Raw genomic sequence first — 7,997 nt, 5'->3', positions numbered from 1 at the left:
ATGTATAAAGAATGATAAAATAATCGTGAGTGGAACTGAAGCTCTCAGATATAAACTTTCACATGTTTTTTTGTTCTTATGTATAAAGAATGATAAAATAATCGTGAGTGGAACTGAAGCTCTCAGATATAAACTTTCACATGTTTTTTTGTTCTCATGTATAAAGAATGATAAAAATAATGGTGAGTGGAACTGAACCTCTCAGATATAAACTTTCACGTGTTTTTTGTTGTTGTTGTTATTAAGATTTTTAAGATGTTTTTCCCTATACGTTTGTTTAAAAAAATATTCACGTGTTATAACGTTTTTTCTTCGGTTCGATAATTATCTTTAAAGACGCATTCATGTAACAACAATCTTACATCAAGATATTGAGTTGGTTGAGGCTTTAGAAATGCAAATATCTATTAAGCGTTATCTACAGATAAGACACTGGTTTGACCACTTATATATAGATAAGACATTGGTTTCACCAATTATGGAATAATTATTAAAAACTTGTGTGGTATGGCATATCTAACATGTACTATATAATCAAGTATTAAAAAGTATAAAGTCTGGTTACTCAAACTGACGAACTCGACACGAAATGGTGAAACCAGTGTCTTATCTATACATAAATGGCGAATCCTTTGTCTTATCTATACATAACTAGTGAAACCAATGTCTTATCTATACATAACTAGTGAAACCAATGACTTATCTATAAATAACTGGTGAAAACAGTGTCTTACCTATATATAAATGGTGAAACCAGTATCTTATCTATACATAAGTGGTAAAACCAGTGTCTTATTTATACATAAATGGTGAATCCATTGTCTTATCTATACATAACTAGTGAAACCAATGTCTTATCTATACATAAATGGTGAATCCACTGTCTTATCTATACATAACTAATGAAACCAATGTCTTGTCTATACATAAATGGTGAAACCAATGTCTTATCTATACATAACTAATGAAACCAATGTCTTATCTATACATAACTAGTGAAACCAATGTCTTATCTATAAAATAACTGGTGAAAACAGTGTCTTACATATATATAAATGGTGAAACCAGTATCTTATCTATACATAAGTGGCAAAACCAGTGTTTTATATATATATAAATGGTGAAACCAAGGTTTTACTTATATATAAATGGTGAAACCAGTGTCTTATCTACAACAAAACTGGATAGCTCTGCTTAGTAGTGCAAGAAGGCAGCTGCTGTAGAGGTTATATTTATTTTTGCGAACTTAAACTTGAACATTTTATAGATATAGTTTTTTTTTATAGTTAAGCACAAAGCTACACGATGGACTATTTGTTGCTGCTCTCACCACGGGTATCGAAACCCGATTTTTAACGTTATAAGTCTGTAGACTTACCGCTGAACCACCGAGGGAGTCCTTACAGCTAGTTGGTGTTTTTTGTTATTAAACACAAAGATACACAAAGGGCTATTTGTGCTCTACCCATCACGAGTATCGAAACCCAGTTTCTAGCGGTATAATTCCGCAGACATGCCGTTGTGCCACTGGAGGGCTTAGAGATAGGACAACAAAACTTTGTACTAACGAACAGACGGCAGTTTAGAAAGTCTGTGTTTGAGTGTAGTTAATCGTATGCGTGTATGTTTTTAATGCTATCATAAAAAACGATGTCATATATATTATAAATATTTTTATGCTCTGGTTGATATTTCAAACCGGCTGAAGTGATTAATTTGACCTGAAACAACAAGTACCATAGAGCGTAATATATATTTACCTTCTAAATTTTTCAAACTTGCTAGAAATAACATAATATTTCTGTACAGCTTATGCTTACTAATTTTCAATCGATATGCTTAGAATCTACGGTAAGGTTGGGGCGTTTAGATATCAGTCGTTGTCGTGGTTAGTAGACTGTACAATTATCTTAGTCTAATTGTTAATTAGTTGATACTTTTATTACTATTTACTAATTGCTAATTAATTACAACGCAATAGTCCATGGTCTCGATTCTCCGCGCTGGACAGAGCGCGAATAGATAATTATTAATTACTAACTAGTTTTGTCCTCCTGAGGGTCATAAGTTTATGGACTTACAACACTAAATTCCAGGGTTCGATTCTCCATGGTGGACAGTTTGTAGTTAAGCACAAATCTACACAATAGGCTATCTGTGCTCTGCCCACCACGGGTGTCGAAACCCGGTTTCTAGCGTTGTAAGTCCGCAGACATCCCGCTGTGCCACTGGAAGGCGTGATGGACGGAGCGCAAATAGCACAATGTGTAGTTGTGTGCTGAAACAAAACAAACAAACAAACTAATATTTTCCGTTTCTGCTGCTATCTTCAGGGTCCCTAAGTAACTAATTAATAACTAGGCTTGAGTGACCGTATAGTCTACAAACCATGACAACTACTGATGTGCTAACATTAAAAAAAAAGCACCTGATGGACTTGAGCTTTATTATATCACAATAGATTTTAGTTGCTTATTACTTAAATAAAATACTCCCATAGTCCTGTCTTGTTTTTATCTTGGTTTAATACTAGAAGGTATACGTATGCTTTCAAGGGAATAAAAATGATAATATATTTTCCCGCGTGACAGTCTTTCCGCGTGATAAGTGTGTTTTTATAAGTTCTTAGAGATCTAAAAATTCAGATAATTTTGACACTTTACGTAAGAATATATTGGGTGCGGATCCGAGGATATTTACGAAACAACTGAATAATGAAAAAAATACTTTAACTGGAGTGGAGGGACACTCAGTAAATTGTGTATTTGTCAGCAAGATTTCTCGAAACGGCTGAATGGATTTTGACGCAATTTGGTATAAGTTTGGAATATGATCCATCTTAGAAGTGATTAGTTTTTTTTTGTATGTTTAAAGGTCAAGGTCACAGATGAGTTAGGTCAAAGGTCAAGGCCCCCCCGATGTTTTACGCTCAAAGGTCAAGGTCACAGAATGGTCACGAAAGTTCAAAAAATCCCTGTCTGTTAGCATTGGGACAGATCTTTCACACCAGTTTTGCTCTATAACTGAGTCAAAAATGATCGGATTTTGACGAAACTTGGCGAACATGTGTAGAATATTATTCCTACTTGTCCTGCCAAAAAATGGTCCGTGTCCGTTGATAACGACGGACATATTTTCGTAATTTTTTGAGATCCGAATATGATCAACCCTGCGTGGTGGAGGTACACGCTCTCGCAGAGGCTCTAATATTGGAGTAATATGCCTTAGAATACCCGTTTCCCAAGGGTTCGAAATGTTGGAGTATAGGTTTTTAGAATGTCCGTTTTCCTAAGGGTTCTATTCTGGGAGTTCATTGTTGCGTGCTTGGAGGGTATTCTCCTATTTGTAGAGCATACACAACCTTGAAGTAGTACTTGTAGATCATCTTCAAAATTGTCATAAATCCAAAAAACATCTTTTCTACAACAACTTCACATATATAAAATTGAGGCGCTTTAAAATTTCTATTTATCTATCTTAACATAAAGCCAAAAAAACCAAAATAATCAAAATCTAAAACATGACCGGAAAGGTACACTTTTGATTCAGAACTTCTCGCAAAGTTAGACAAGGGCTACCTGTGATATCCTAAATTTGAATTGTCTAACTCTAGGATTATTATTGTGTTATCGAATAATGATATTTCACCGTCACTCTAATAACGCACCTACGATCTCAAAGTGCGGATAGCGTTTTTGCGGCAACGAGCAGCGAACCACGGACCCTTGCATTCATAGTCTTGGCACACTTAACGGTATGTTACACACGGCCCCACATAGAAAATATTTTATACGCAAAATGTAACGATTAGATTTTTTCAAATTAGGAAATAAACGGTCGTTTTTAAAGGAGCGTTTGTTTGTAATGGTATCAGATTGATAAGTAGATTAAAGGCTGAAGAAGATACGCTGAGTAAATTAAAGGCTGAAGAAGATTGTTCTTTAATTAAACAGGGATAAAACTATTGAAATTAAAGTGCACCTAAATGTTTGCTCATTTATGGTAGACATAAAAGTCGATCTTGTTTGTGTGTTTGTTGGGCTAAACAATGGGCTATCAGTGCTCTTTTGTTTGTTTGTTTGAAGTTAAGCACAAAGCTACACAATGGGCTATCTGTGCTCTGCCTACCACGGTATCGAAACCCGGTTTCTAGCGTTGTAATCCGCAGATATACTGCTGTGCCACTGGGAGTCCTCTGAAAAGTAAAAAATAGGGCCACATTCGTCTTCTTTTTTTTAAAACTTTATGTTTGGATGACAAAAGTCTAAATGTGTGGTGTCCAGAAATCAAAACAACGGGGTATTTAGCTAGCTTATTGCATAACGAACAAATATATAAACCTTAAGATTTAAACGTACAAATATATATATATATATACATACATATATTTGATTCTATTTTCCCCTCTCCAGAGCAACAATTTATTGATTTATATTTGATAATAAAATTTGACAGTTAAATCATTTTTAAGTTTAACCCCACAGAAAGGTTTATTGTCCTGTAGCAATGCTTAAATAGAAAGGATTTTCTTTAGTTTCCAATAGAAAGGGTGACGCTTCGAGACATTTCATAAGATGATGAAGCCTACATAGGTTCGTTTACCTAGTTCAACTACTATTAGTTTCAGATAAATAATAAACTACAGAGTATAAAACCAAATAGTAGTTTGGCACTCTACAGAATAAGCTAAGCCTAGTCGACACTAATCATCAGATGCTCAACTAGATGTCAACTTTGAAAGAGATTGTCACGAAGATTCCTCTAGGGTTAACATTAGAATCACAGATCGATATCCTCCTTCTAGAAGTGGAGTTGGAAAAAGTCGAAAACCGTGAAGGACAAACCACTGTGGGGGGGGGGGGGTGTATTGTCTGTAGTGAATTTTAGCTAGAGTGGTAATTAAGGTTTTATTTTACTAGAAAATATCGCAAAACACTCATACTTATGAATCATTTTAAATATGCAGTGAAGACAAATTCACATTTTTAGAAATATTATTTCATGTTTGTTCTTTTAAGTTCATGATGTAGCTCAACTTTGAAGTGTGCGTAGTTTTACACGTTCATAGATAAGGAGAAAAGAGCGATACAGTTTAGAAATCTTAGTAGTTTTTGTGTGCTCTTAAACGGTTAAGGCTGTTTTACGTAAAATTTCAACACTTGTGTTATACGTATTCGTGCGTCCAGTATATCCAAACATTTCAATGTGCTCGTATTACTTTTCAGCTTGGCGACTCATGTGATCAATTCAACGTCTCGCCATCTCACGTCAGTCTCGTGCTGCGTCACGGTTTTGGGTTTTCCCTTTCTGTCATCTCAGTGTTATCATACATTTTTGTGACGCCCAAACTGTATTCAATATAATTATTCCCTATCTGTTTCTTGGTCATGCTTTTCAACAATTACCATACATAATGGACAGATCCAAAGGCTTTAAAAATTTATCGAAACATATATATATATATATATATACCATCTGACTACGTAGTGTGGATTAATCATGAACCCACTATTCTAGATCGTAATATTTTATTAATTAAACCGAACCTCAAACAGAAAATTATTATTATTCATTTACTTTGATATTCCAAGTCGAGAAATGCACTTGTTTTTTTTCTTTTAGTTCTCTTGTTGGTAATTAATGAACTGTGGTGTTACATCATTGTCACAGTTTTATTAAATGTGTTTATCTTACACTAGCTTCGGTTTATTATTGTTTTATTTTTGTTATATTGTGGTATGGGAATTAATATTTCTTCCCATTTAGTGCTTTTAATTGTTAGTAGAATCAAAAGCTGTTAGAGGTTTGTGTACACATATTTAGGCCACCCAGTGGCACAGCGGTATGTCTGCTGATTTATAACGCTAAAATCCGGGTTTCGATACCCGTGGTGGGCAGAGCACAGATAGGCCATTGTGTAGCTTTGTGCTTGATTACAAACAAACAAACACATATTTAGATTAACAAGCTATTGATTTAATGAATTAAACTAATTATAAATAGCATACAATACGATAATTTGGTTATAAAATATTCATCACCTTATTATTGTACTCTTTTTTTAAATACTGACTTTTCCACGACTTTTTTCGGTATGACATCAGTAGTTTACTGCTACAGCTGTGCTTGAAAGTGATTGTAGCGCCACTGCGACAAACATAAGAGATGTGTACAGGTGATTGTTTTTTTGAAAGCACGAACACGACACGTTTACTTGATATTACTTACCATAATATTACTTACACCCTCGACCTCAGTCAAAACCATATATAACTGTTGGCTGTTCCAGCTTTTTCTTGGTTCACGTATTATTTCATAAAATTGCAAAATACAATTTGATGTCACGTAACGCAAGATTTTGTGCTTTAACCAGAAGCAGAGTATAAATGGGAATTATCTCGTTAGTTAACAATATGTAACGTATTGTAGGACTAATGGAATAATATGTAAGTTGAAAAAAACATAGAAAAATACTCAAAACACGAACTCACATTGGATACTAGCAACTCATGATATGGCTTGAGAACAACTACCCTGACTTGGATAGGTTGAAAATCATTCGCAACGAATACAAACAAACAACAACAACAAAAACAAAAACGCAACGGCCGCACAACAACAGAAAACTGGACATGTGATCTTTCTTGTTTAATGAAGATGTACGATAATTTTCAAAACTGTAATCGGCTCTTTCCGAATGAAAGAAATTATTGAATTAAATTAGTATAGAAGAATTGTTCATTTATTTCAGAACACTGAACTTGATGTTGTTACCACATCTGTTCTATTGTTTATGTAAAAAAAGAAAAAGATGAAATTAGAGCCATCACATTATGGTTAGTATTTCATATAGTTGATAAAATTAGAGCCATCAAATTAGGGTTAATCTTTTATATAGTTGATGGAATTAGAGCCATCACATTAGGATTATAATTTTATATAGTTGATTAACTCCAGGTTAGTTTCATTATGTCTTTAAATTTATTTCAGAATTTTCGCGCAAAACTACATAAGGTTTAACTGCGCCGAGCTGTCCTAATTTTCACTGGATAGGTTATAGGGAAGGCAATTTGTCAATAGCACCCGCCACCAACAGTGGAAAATGACTATCATTCCTGTAGCACACCCACAACTCCAAAGCATGGATAGCGGTTTTTGTGACGAGGAGACACAAGCCATAAATCCTCAGATTCAATGTTTGGGCAAGCTAACCACCTGTCCACGTCTGGCCCTGTTCATTACATACGTAGGCAGATAATCTTAAATAAAGCCTGTCTGTCTATAATACAAGACTTAGAATGTTATAAATCGGTTTTTATGTTCTATTGTGATAAGGAGTAACTGACATGCAAAGATGTGGATAATTAATTTAAACATTAAAGTATTTCTCCATCACCTTTAAAAGCGCTCATAAATTAGTTTTTTATTTGTTCGGTCCTTCATAGTAATTTTGTAATTTGGGAAAATATTTTTAAATAGAATTCTAGATATATACAACTATATCACATAGTTGGTGTTCGCTAGTACCAAACTTTAAATTTCTAAACCAGGAATTTAAACGAATATATTGAAATTTTCATTTACAAGAAACTACTATAAGTTTCTTCTGATTTTAATATATATTTTTTATCAACTTTTAAAATTCACAAAATATACTGAACGTGTTTTCTCAGAAAACAAACATAAGCTACAAAGTATACTAGTTTTGTATACGAGAATTTGACAACTGTGGCAGAGTTGTGAGGGTTTTTGAATACCCGACGGCACACCACGTGATTAAGTTTATACAATCTCCGTGGCAAGCTTTGACAGACATGCCTGTGGCAGAAACTGATAACAAGTTCACGAGAAAAGCGCGCTCAATCATTTTCTTCAAAGTAAACAATACCAAACACCATCAAACAGAAAATTGCCCAGAAGAGAAGAACTTTATCAAACCACACACACACACACACTGCTGTCAAATTTTCGAAGAAAAAAAAAGAATCAGTCACTTT

The 7,997-nt window shown here is 34.1% G+C and overlaps 1 protein-coding gene across 1 annotated transcript in view; it reads left to right on the top strand.

Moving 5' to 3' along the window:
* LOC106457004 (disintegrin and metalloproteinase domain-containing protein 10-like) overlaps positions 1–7,997 on the top strand; it is a 38,863-nt gene that overhangs the window by 11,847 nt on the left and 19,019 nt on the right. The gene's annotated exons all lie outside the window — the stretch shown is intronic.

Source organism: Limulus polyphemus, unplaced genomic scaffold (assembly GCF_000517525.1).
Source record: "Limulus polyphemus unplaced genomic scaffold, Limulus_polyphemus-2.1.2 Scaffold280, whole genome shotgun sequence".
In the NCBI taxonomy this organism is placed as follows: domain Eukaryota; kingdom Metazoa; phylum Arthropoda; class Merostomata; order Xiphosura; family Limulidae; genus Limulus; species Limulus polyphemus.
The sequence above is the reverse complement of the archived record's forward strand: the minus strand, read 5'-3'. Positions and strand labels throughout refer to the sequence as shown.